General features: G+C 36.8%; 1 non-coding gene across 1 annotated transcript; it reads right to left on the bottom strand.

Moving 5' to 3' along the window:
- Positions 1–10,276: 10,276 nt before the first annotated feature.
- Positions 10,277–10,384, bottom strand: LOC130959998 (small nucleolar RNA R71). The gene has a single exon (XR_009078965.1). It is a non-coding gene; the product is annotated as a small nucleolar RNA R71 (small nucleolar RNA).
- Between the last annotated feature and the right edge of the window lie 962 nt (positions 10,385–11,346).

Genomic DNA, 11,346 nt, shown 5'->3' with positions numbered 1-11,346 from the left:
ACTTCCCTGCAATTCCTTGAGAAGACAGCCCGAGGTTTGAATACTTCGATTTATAAATTTTATTGGGTTTGTTACTTGTGACAACCAAACGTTTGTAAGAAAGGGATTTTTGTCGGTCTAGAAGCTATACTTACAACGGGAATTTATTTGTGAAAATTCTAGATCACGCAAGAGTTTCGTTCTTCAATGATCTTCAAAGTGTTCTTCGTGTTCATCTTGACATTCAAAGTGTTCTTGCATGTTTTCTTTGTTTTGATCTTAAATTTTCATGTCTTGAGTCACTTTTGTTATTTTTCTCTTTTCTCATTAAAATTCAAAAAGCAAAAAAATATCTTTCCCTTATTTCTCTCATAAATTTTGAAATCTTTGGGTTAACTTAGTCAAAATTTTTTTAAAATAAGTTGTTTCTTGGTAGTCAAGTCAAGATTTTAATTTTAAAAATCTTATCTTTTCAATTCTTTTTCAAAAATCAAATATTTTTCATTTTTTTCTTAATATTTTCAAAAATTTTAAAAATTGATTTTCAAAATCTTTTTCTTAATTTTATTTCATAATTTTTGAAAACTTTACTAACAACTAATGTGATTGATTCAAAAATTTGAAGTTTGTTACTTTCTTGTTAAGAAAGGTTCAATCTTTAAATTCTTGAATCATATCTTTTACTTTCTTGTTAGTCAAGTAATCAATTTTAATTTTAAAAATCAAATCTTTTTAATTTCCTTTTCAAATCTTTATCAAAATAAATTTCAATCATATGTTTTTAATCAAATCTTTTTCAATCATATCTTTTTTTTTCTCAAAATCAATTTCAAAATTTTTTCTAACTTCTTATCTTTTCAAAATTGATTTTCAAACCTTTTTCAACTAACTAATTGACTTTTTTGTTTGTTTTACTATTTCTTATCTTTTTCAAAACCACCTAACTACTTTTCTCTCTCTAATTTTCGAAAATTCCTCACCCTTTTTCAAAATTCTTTTTAATTAACTAATTGTTTAAATTTTAATTTTAATTTTTTTTCTTCTCCTAATTTTCGAATTCTAACTATATTTTAAAATAAAAACAAAAATATTTTCCTTTTCTTCTTAATTATTTTCGAAAACTCCTCTCTCTCATCTCCTTCTATTTATTTATTTATCTACTAACACTTCTCTTGTACTCATAATTCGAACCCTCTTCTCTTTTCTCTCTATGTTCGAATTTTTCCTCTTCTATTCTTCTTCTCTTCTACTCACATAAAGGAATCTCTATACTGTGACATAGAGGATTCTTCTTTTTTTCTGTTCTCTTCTTTTTCATATGAGCAGGAGCAAGGACAAGGACATTCTTGTTGAAGCAGATCCTGAACCTGAAAGGACTCTGAAAAAGAAGCTAAGAGAAGCTAAAGCATAACAATCCAGAGAAAACCATACAGAGAATCTCTAAAAAGAAGGAGATATGGCCGAACCCAACAATAATGCAAGGAAGATGCTAGGTGATGAGCGGATATTTTGTACGCTTTTTGGGGGTAATTTCATGTAGATTTTAGCATGTTTCAGTTAGTTTTTAGTAGAATAATATTAGTTTTTAGGCAAAAATCATATTTCTGGACTTTACTATGAGTTTGTGTGTTTTTCTGTGATTTCAGGTATTTTCTGGCTGAAATTGAGGGAGCTGAGCAAAAATCTGACTTAGGCTGAAAAAGGACTGCTGATGCTGTTGGATCCTGACCTCCCTGCACTCGAAATGGATTTTCTGGAGCTACAGGAGTCCAATTGGCGCGCTCTCAACGGCGTTGGAAAGTAGACATCCAGGGCTTTCCAGCAATATATAATAGTCCATACTTTGCGCGAAGATTGACGACGTAACTTGGCGTTGAACGCCAAGTACACGCTGCTGTCTGGAGTTAAACGCCAGAAAAACGTCATGATCCGGAGTTGAACGCCCAAAACACGTCAAAACCTGGAGTTTGACGCCAAGAAAGCCCTTTACACGTGGAAAGCTTTAGTCTCAGCCCCAGCACACACCAAGTGGGCCCCAGAAGTGGATTTCTGCACCAATTATCTTAGTTTATCCATTTTTCTGTAAACCTAGGTTACTAGTTTACTATTTAAACAACTTTTACAGACTTATCTTGTACCTCATGACATTTTCAGATCTGAATTACATACTTTGTGACGGCATGAGTCTCTAAACTCCATTGTTGGGGGTGAGGAGCTCTGCAGCGTCTCGATGATTTAATACAATTCCTTTGTTTTCCATTCAAACACGCTTGTTCTTATCTAAGATGTTTATTCGCGCTTAACTGTGGAGAAGGTGATGATCCGTGACACTCATCACCTTCCTCAACCCATGAACGTGTGCCTGACAACCACCTCCGTTCTACATCAGATTGAATGAATATCTCTTAGATTCCCCAACAGAATCTTCGTGGTATAAGCCGGATTGATGGCGGCATTCATGAGAATCCGGAAAGTCTAACCTTGTCTGTGGTATTCTGAGTAGGATTCTGGGATTGAATGACTGTGACGTGCTTCAAACTTTAACCTGCTGGGCGTTAGTGACAGACGCAAAAGAGTGATTCTATTCCAGTAGGAGCGGGAACCAACCGGTGATTAGCCGTACTGTGACAGAGTGCGTGAGCATAGTTTTCACTGCGAGGATGGGAAGTAGCCACTGACAACGGTGACACCCTACAAAGAGCTTGCCATGGAAGGAACCTGCGTGTGAGAAGAGGATCTCAAGGAAGAGTTGAAGTCAGAGGACAAAGTATCTCCAAAACTCCAACATATTCTCCATTACTGCACAACAAGTAACGCTAGTATTCTTTATTATTCCAATATATTCCACAATCCCTTATAAACAAATAACTCTATTGTTCAAGTAATCCAAACAATTCTGTGACATCCTAACTAAGACAAATAAAATAAATATTGATTGCTTCAAACCAATAATCTCTGTGGATTCGACCCTTACTCACGTAAGGTATTACTTGGACGACCCAGTACACTTGCTGGTTAGTTGAACGGAATTGTGAAAAGGAAGTAATCAGTTAGTTGAGTTAGTTTAACTTTTTGGCACATGCCAAGGAGCCACTAATCAAGAATCACAATTTCGTCCACCAAGTTTTTGGCGCCGTTGCCGGGGATTATTGAGTTTGGACAATTGAAGGCTTATTTTATTTCTTAGATTAGGAATAATTTATTTTTATTTTTGTTCTTATTTTTCATAGAGTCATTAAATCAATATTGATGGGATAGTTTCTTTTCAAAAATTTCTTTTCAAAATTTATTATTTCTCTTTTAATTAATTGCTAATTTTCGTGAGTTTAGTGTCTTGTTCTAAGTTTGGTGTTAATTGCATATTTTATATTTTCTCTAAAATTTTCGTGTTTTTGCTCTTGGTTCTTCATTGATCTTCAAGTTGTTCTTGTTTATTTTTCTTGTTAGATCTTGAATTTTTCTTGTTTTGTGTCTTTTCTTGTTTCACTTTTGTTCTTTCTAAAGCATTAATTGGAATATTTAGAACAAGTGTTATATTTAATCCAATTGGGTTTACGCTTTGGAACCTTTTTCAAAAACAATTTTTCTCCATTTAATCTTGTGCCAAACTCTAAGTTTGGTGTTTTCTTGTTAATTTTTCTTTATTTTTCGAAAACTTGTGTTGATTTTCTAAAAATTTTAAGTTTGGTGTTCTTTCTTGTGTTCTTGGTGTTCTTGTGAATCTTCAAAGTGTTCTTGAGTTTTTCTTGTGTCTTGATCTTAAAATTTTTAAGTTTGGTGTTCCTTGGTGTTTTCCCTCCAAAAATTTTCGAAAAATAAGGAGCATTAGATCTAAAAATTTTAAGTCTTGTGTCTTTTGTGCGTTTTTCTCTTTCATCATAAAATTCAAAATTCAAAAAAAAAAATGTTTATTTTCTAACTATTTTTAAAACTACTTTTTCGAAAATTTTACATTAAAAATTCAATTTTCAATTTCAAAATATTTCCACTTTCTTTATTTAATTTCGTTTTTATTTTTAAAAAAAAAATTTATATTTTCCAACTACTTTTTCGATTTTTTTCTTCTTTTTATTTATTCCATTTTTATTTATTCCATCACCATATTTCAAACTATAAATTCTCAACTTGTATTCAATCATGGAAGCAAGTAGGAATGAACAGTCCAAGAGGACTCTGGGGTCATATGCTAACCCCACTACTGCTTCATATGGGAGTAGTATCTGTATACCCTCCATTGGAGTTAGTAGCTTTGAGATGAATCCTCAGCTCATTATCATGGTGCAGCAAAACTGTCAGTACTCTGGTCTTCCACATGAAGAACCTACAGAATTTCTGGCACAATTTCTGCAAATTACTGATACAGTACATGATAAGGAAGTGGATCAGGATGTCTACAGATTACTACTGTTTCCATTTGCTGTAAAAGATCAAGCTAAGAGGTGGTTAAACAACCAGCCTAAGAACAACATAAAAACATGGAAACAGCTGTCAGAAAAATTCCTGAATCACTATTTCCCTCCCAAACGGATGACACAGCTAAGGCTAAGCATCCAAGGCTTCAAACAAGGAGATAATGAATCTCTTTATGATGCTTGGGAGAGATACAGAGAGATGCTAAGAAAATGCCCCTCTGAAATGTTTTCAGAATGGGTGCAATTAGACATCTTTTACTATGGGCTTACAGAAAAAGCTCAAGTTTCTCTAGATCACTCAGCTGGTGGATCTATACATATGAGAAAAACAATTGAAGAAGCTCAAGAGCTCATTGATACAGTTGCCAGAAATCAGCATCTGTATCTGAACAGTGAATCTTCCATGAAAGAAGAAGCTAAAACAGTAACTGCAGAACTCAGTCCGGTGGATCAGGCTAATGAATTCAATCAGCAATTAGATTTTCTAACTCAGCAGCTAGCCGAATTCAAAGAAATATTACAGGAAACAAGAATGGCTAACAGGAACATGGAAGTACAACTAAAGCAAACAGAAAAGCAACTGTCAAAACAAATAACAGAAGAATGCCAAGCAGTTCAATTAAGAAGTGGTACAAAAAGAGGTCACTAAATTACTAGAGGCTGGGATTATTTATCCTATTTCTGACAGCCCCTGGGTGAGCCCTGTTCAAGTTGTCCCTAAGAAGGGTGGCATGACAGTGGTTCATAATGAAAAAAATGAACTGGTTCCTACAAGGACAGTTACAGGGTGGCGTATGTGCATTGATTACAGAAGACTCAATACAGCCACCAGAAAGGATCATTTTCCTCTACCATTCATAGACCAGATGTTAGAAAGATTAGCAGGTCATGAATACTACTGCTTCCTGGATGGATATTCAGGTTATAATCAAATTGCAGTAGATCCCCAGGATCAGGAGAAAACGGCCTTCACATGTCCATCTGGAGTATTTGCATACAGAAGGATGCCATTTGGCCTGTGCAATGCACCTGCAACCTTTCAGAGGTGCATGCTCTCAATTTTCTCTGATATGGTGGAAAAATTTCTGGAAGTCTTCATGGATGACTTTTCAGTATTTGGAGACTCATTCAGCTCCTGCCTTAACCATTTAGCACTTGTTCTGAAAAGATGCCAAGAGACTAACCTGGTTTTAAACTGGGAAAAATGTCACTTTATGGTAACTGAAGGAATTGTCCTTGGGCACAAAATTTCGAACAAGGGGATAGAGGTGGACCAAGCTAAAGTAGAAGTAATTGAAAAATTACCACCACCTGCTAATGTTAAGGCAATCAGAAGTTTTCTGGGACATGCAGGGTTTTATAGGAGGTTTATAAAGGATTTTTCAAAAATCGCCAAACCTCTGAGCAACCTGCTAGCTGCAGACACGCCATTTATCTTTGATGAGGAGTGTCTGCAGGCATTTGAAACTCTGAAAGCTAAATTAGTTACAGCACCAATCATCTCTGCACCAGACTGGACATTACCATTTGAACTAATGTGTGATGCCAGTGACCATGCCATTGGTGCAGTGTTGGGGCAAAGGCATGACAAGCTTCTGCATGTCATTTACTATGCCAGCCGTGTGCTAAATGATGCACAGAAGAATTACACAACCACAGAAAAAGAGCTACTTGCAGTGGTTTACGCCATTGACAAATTCAGATCCTACTTAGTAGGATCAAAAGTGATTGTGTACACTGATCATGCTGCTCTTAAATATCTACTCACAAAGCAAGATTCAAAACCCAGACTCATCAGATGGGTGCTGCTTCTGCAAGAGTTTGATATAGAAATAAGAGACAGAAAAGGGACAGAAAATCAAGTAGCAGATCACTGATGAGCGGATAATTTGTATACTTTTTGGCATTATTTTTAGTATGTTTTGATATGATATAGTTAGTTTTTAGTATATTTTTATTAGTTTTTAATTAAAATTCACTTTTCTGGACTTTACTATGAGTTTGTGTGTTTTTCTGTGATTTCAGGTATTTTCTGGCTGAAATTGAGGGACCTGAGCAAAAATCTGATCCAGAGACTCAAAAGGACTGCAGATGCTGTTGGATTCTGACCTCCCTGCACTCGAAGTGGATTTTCTGGAGCTACAGAAGCCCAATTGGCGCGCTCTCAACGGCGTTGGAAAGTAGACATCCTGGGCTTTCCAGCAATATATAATAGTCTATACTTTGCCCAAGATTTGATGGCCCAAACCGGCGTTCAAAGTCACCTCAAGAAATCCCAGCGTTAAACGCTGGAACTGGCACCCAAATGGGAGTTAAACGCCCAAACTGGCACCAAAGCTGGCGTTCAACTCCAAGAAGAGTCTCTACACGAAATTGCTTCATTGCTCAGCCCAAGCACACACCAAGTGGGCCCGGAAAAGGATTTTTATGTCATTTACTCATTTCTGTACACCCTAAGCTACTAGTTTCTTATAAGTAGGACCTTTTACTATTGTATAGAAACCTTTTGATCATGTTTTTATGATTGAACCCTCTTTGGGAGGCTGGCCATTCGGCCATGCCTAGACCTTGTTCTTATGTATTTTCAACGGTGGAGTTTCTACACACCATAGATTAAGGTGTGGAGCTCTGCTGTACCTCGAGTATTAATGCAATTACTATTGTTCTTTCATTCAAATTCCACTTGTTCTTTTACCAAGATATCACTTGTTCTTCAACATGATGAAGGTGATGATTGACGCCCATCACCATTCTCACCCATGAACAAGGTGACTGACAACCATTCTTGTTCTACAAGCATCTGAGGCTTAGTGAATATCTCTTGGATTTCTGATTGCATGATGCATGGTTGATCGCCTGACAACCGAGTGCTCGCCTGACAAACGAGCCAGCCATTCCGTGAGATCAGAGTCTTCGTGGTATAGGCAAGAACTGATGGCAGCATTCAAGAGAATCCGGAAGGTCTAACCTTGTCTGTGGTATTCTGAGTAGGATTCAATGACTGAATGACTGTGACGTGCTTCAAACCTGTAACCTACTGGGCGTTAGTGACAGACGCAAAAGAGTTATTCTATTCCGGTAGGGGAGGGAACCGAACCGGTGATTGGCCGTACTGTGACAGAGTATTGAGCATTAGCTTTCACTGCAAGGATGGGAGGTAGCTGCTGACAACAGTGAGACCCTATACGAGCTTGCCATGGAAAGGAGTAAGAAGGGTTGGATGAAGACAGTAGGAAAGCAGAGAGACGGAAGGGAAGGCATCTTCATACACTTGTCTGAAGCTCTTACACCAATGATATACATAAGTATCACTATCCTTATCTTTATGTCATTTTCGTTCATCATCATATACATTTGAGCTTGCCTGACTAAGATTTACAAGATGACCATAGCTTGCTTCAATACTAACAATCTCCGTGGGATCGACCCTTACTCACGTAAGGTTTATTACTGGACGACCCAGTGCACTTGCTGGTTAGTCGTGCGAAGTTGTGTAATGCCATGGTATTAGGCGCACCAAGTTTTTGGAGCCATTACCAGGGATTATGAGAGTTGTGAAAAAGTATAGTTCACAATTTCGCATGTCAAGTTTTTGGCGCCGTTGCCGGGGATTGTTCTAGTTTTGAGCAAGCCTTTGGTAACATCAGAGCCAAGATCCGGCAACAACATCAAATTTTTGGTGTTATTGCCCGGGATTGTTCAGGCTGGACAACTGACGGTTCATCTTGTTGCTTAGATTAGGTATTTTTTTTTCGAAATTCTTGAAGATGAATTCTAGAGTTTCATGATGATTTGTTGAAATCTGGCTGGCTGAGAAGCCATGTCTAATCTGATTGGACCGAGGTTTCAACTTATCACCACAAGAGCTTGTTGATTTCGTATCAATCTTGCTTTTGGAGCAGTGATTTGCTAAGGCTTGGCTGACCTTTGGTCATGTCTAGTGTTTTGGACCGAAGCTTTCTTTGGAAGCTTGGCTGCCTGTGAAGCCATGTCTAATTCCTGGACCGGAGTCTTAGACTAGCATTGCACTAATTCCTGGAATTCTCATTAAGAATTTTGATACCTTCTTTTTCTACTTAATTTTCGAAAAACACAAAAAAAATTAAAGAAATTAAAAAAAAATCATAAAATTCAAAATATTCTTGTTTAAGTCTAGTGTCTCATCCTAAGTTTGGTGTCAATTGCATGTTTTTGTTATAATTTTCGAATCCATGCATATATTTCTTTGTTTTGATCTTTGAATTCTATTGACTTGAGTATTTTATGTGTCTCATATGCATTTTCAGTTCATTAGTGTCAGTAGTATACAAACTGCTAAGTTTGGTGTCTTGCATGCATTATTATTTGATTCTTGTTGCATTTTGATTATTAAAAATCCAAAAATATTTCTAATTTGTGTCTTTTCAAGTCAATGATACAAAGAATTGAAGATTCAGAACACACTGCAGAGGAATTATACAGAAAAAGCTGAGCATTCAAAAATGCCCAGTGAAGAAGGCAGACTGGCGTTTAAACGCCAGCCAGGGCACCTGGTTGGGCGTTTAACGCCCAAAAAGGGTGCATTTTGGGCGTTAAACGCCAGAATGTATACCATTCTGGGCGTTTAACGCCAGGATGGTGCCAGGAGGAAGATTTTGTTTTCAAATCAATTTTTTTCAAGTTTTTCAAAATCAAATCTTTTTCAAATCATATCTTTTCAATCAAATGTTTTCAAAATCAATTTCTTTCCTTTTTCAAAGATACTTACTAACAATTAATGATTTGATTGAACATTTTTTGCCTTTTTTATTAAGGAAGGTTTTATGTTTGAATCATATCTTTTCTTGTTAGGCAAGTCATTAATTTTTAAAATCATATCTTTTCAAATTGTTTTCAAATCATATCTTTTAAAATTGTTTTCAAATCATATCTTTTAAAACTGTTTTCAAATCATATCTTCTCAATCACATCTTTTTAAAACCATAACTTTTCAATCAAATCTTTTAATCACATCTTTTTCAAATTAGTTTTCAATCAAATCTTTTTGATTTCTAATTTCAAATTCTTTTTCAAAAATCACTTGATTTCTTTCTCACTTTGAATTTTCGAAATTTTTCAATCAAATTTTCAAAATGTTTTCAAAATCTTTTGATTGAATTTTCGAAAATTCTCTTCCCTCCTTCCCACATCCTTCTATTTATGGAGTACTACTCCTTCTAAATGCACAATTCGAACCTTATCCAATTAAAGTTCGAATTCTTCTTCTCCTTCTTCTTACTATTTCTCTTTTCCTCTGACACTTCAAGGAATCTCTATACTGTGACATAGAGGATTCCACATTTTCTTTTTCTCTTCTCTTTCATATGAGCAGAAGCAGAGACAAAGGCATTCTTGTTGAAGCAGATCCTGAACCTGAAAGGACCTTGAAGAGAAAGCTAAGAGAAGCCAAAGCACAACTCTCTTTAGAGGACCTGACCGAATTCTTCAAAGAAGAAGAACCCATGGCAGCCGAAAACAACAACAATGCCAACAATGCAAGGAAGGTGCTGGGTGACTTTACTGCACCTACTCCCGACTTCTATGGGAGAAGCATCTCTATCCCTGCCATTGGAGCAAACAACTTTGAGCTTAAGCCTCAATTAGTTTCTCTAATGCAACAGAATTGCAAGTTCCATGGACTTCCAATGGAAGATCCTCATCAGTTTTTAGCTGAATTCTTGCAAATCTGTGACACAGTCAAGACTAATGGGGTTAACCCTGAGGTCTATAGACTGATGCTATTCCCTTTTGCTGTAAGAGACAGAGCTAGAATATGATTGGATTCTCAACCTAAAGAAAGCCTGGACTCTTGGGAAAAGCTAGTCAATGCCTTCTTGGCAAAGTTCTTTTCACCACAAAGATGGAGTAAGCTTAGAGTGGAAGTCCAAACCTTCAGACAGAAGGATGGAGAATCCCTCTATGAAGCTTGGGAAAGATACAAACAATTAATCAGAAGATGTCCTTCAGACATGCTTTCTGAATGGAGCATCATAGGTATTTTCTATGATGGTCTCTCTGAACTATCTAAGATGTCCTTGGATAGCTCTGCTGGAGGATCTCTTCATCTGAAGAAGACGCCTGCAGAAGCTCAAGAGCTAATTGAAATGGTTGCAAATAACCAATTCATGTACACTTCTGAAAGGAATCCTGTGAACAATGGGACTAGTCAGAAGAAAGGAGTTCTTGAGATTGACACTCTGAATGCCATATTGGCTCAGAACAAGATATTGACTCAACAAGTCAATTTGATCTCTCAAAGTCTGTCTGGAATGCAAAATGCACCAAACAGTACTAAGGAAGCTTCATCTGAGGAAGAAGCCTATGATCCTGAGAACCCTTCAATGGAAGAGGTGAATTACCTAGGAGAACCCTATGGAAACACCTATAATTCTTCATGGAGAAATCACCCAAATTTCTCATGGAAGAATCAAGAGAGACCTCAACAAGGTTTCAATAACAATAATGGTGGAAGAAACAGGCCTGGTAACAACAAGCCTTTTCCATCATCTTCTCAGCAACAGACAGAGAGTTCTAAGCAGAATACTTCTGACTTAGCAACAATGGTCTCTGATCTAATAAAGACCACTCAAAGTTTCATGAATGAAACAAGGTCCTCCATTAGAAATTTGGAAGGACAAATGGGTCAGCTGAGCAAGAAAGTTACTGAACTCCCTCCTAGCACTCTCCCAAGTAATACAGAAGAAAATCCAAAAGGAGAGTGCAAAGCCATTAACATGGCCGAATTCTGGGAGGAAAGAGAGGAGGAGGACGCCACTGAGGAAGACCTCAGTGGGCGTGCACTAACCTCCAATGAGTTCCCCAATGAGGAACAATGGGAATCTGAGGCTCAAATTGAGACCATAGAGATTCCCTTGGACTTACTTCTGCCATTCATGAGCTCTGATGAGTATTCTTCCTCTGAAGAGGATGAGTATGT

The sequence above is a fragment of the Arachis stenosperma genome, unplaced genomic scaffold (genome assembly GCF_014773155.1).
Source record: "Arachis stenosperma cultivar V10309 unplaced genomic scaffold, arast.V10309.gnm1.PFL2 arast.V10309.gnm1.Scaffold_100029, whole genome shotgun sequence".
Lineage (NCBI taxonomy): Eukaryota > Viridiplantae > Streptophyta > Magnoliopsida > Fabales > Fabaceae > Arachis > Arachis stenosperma.
Note: the sequence above shows the minus strand (reverse complement) of the source record. Positions and strands in the feature narration are given on the sequence as shown.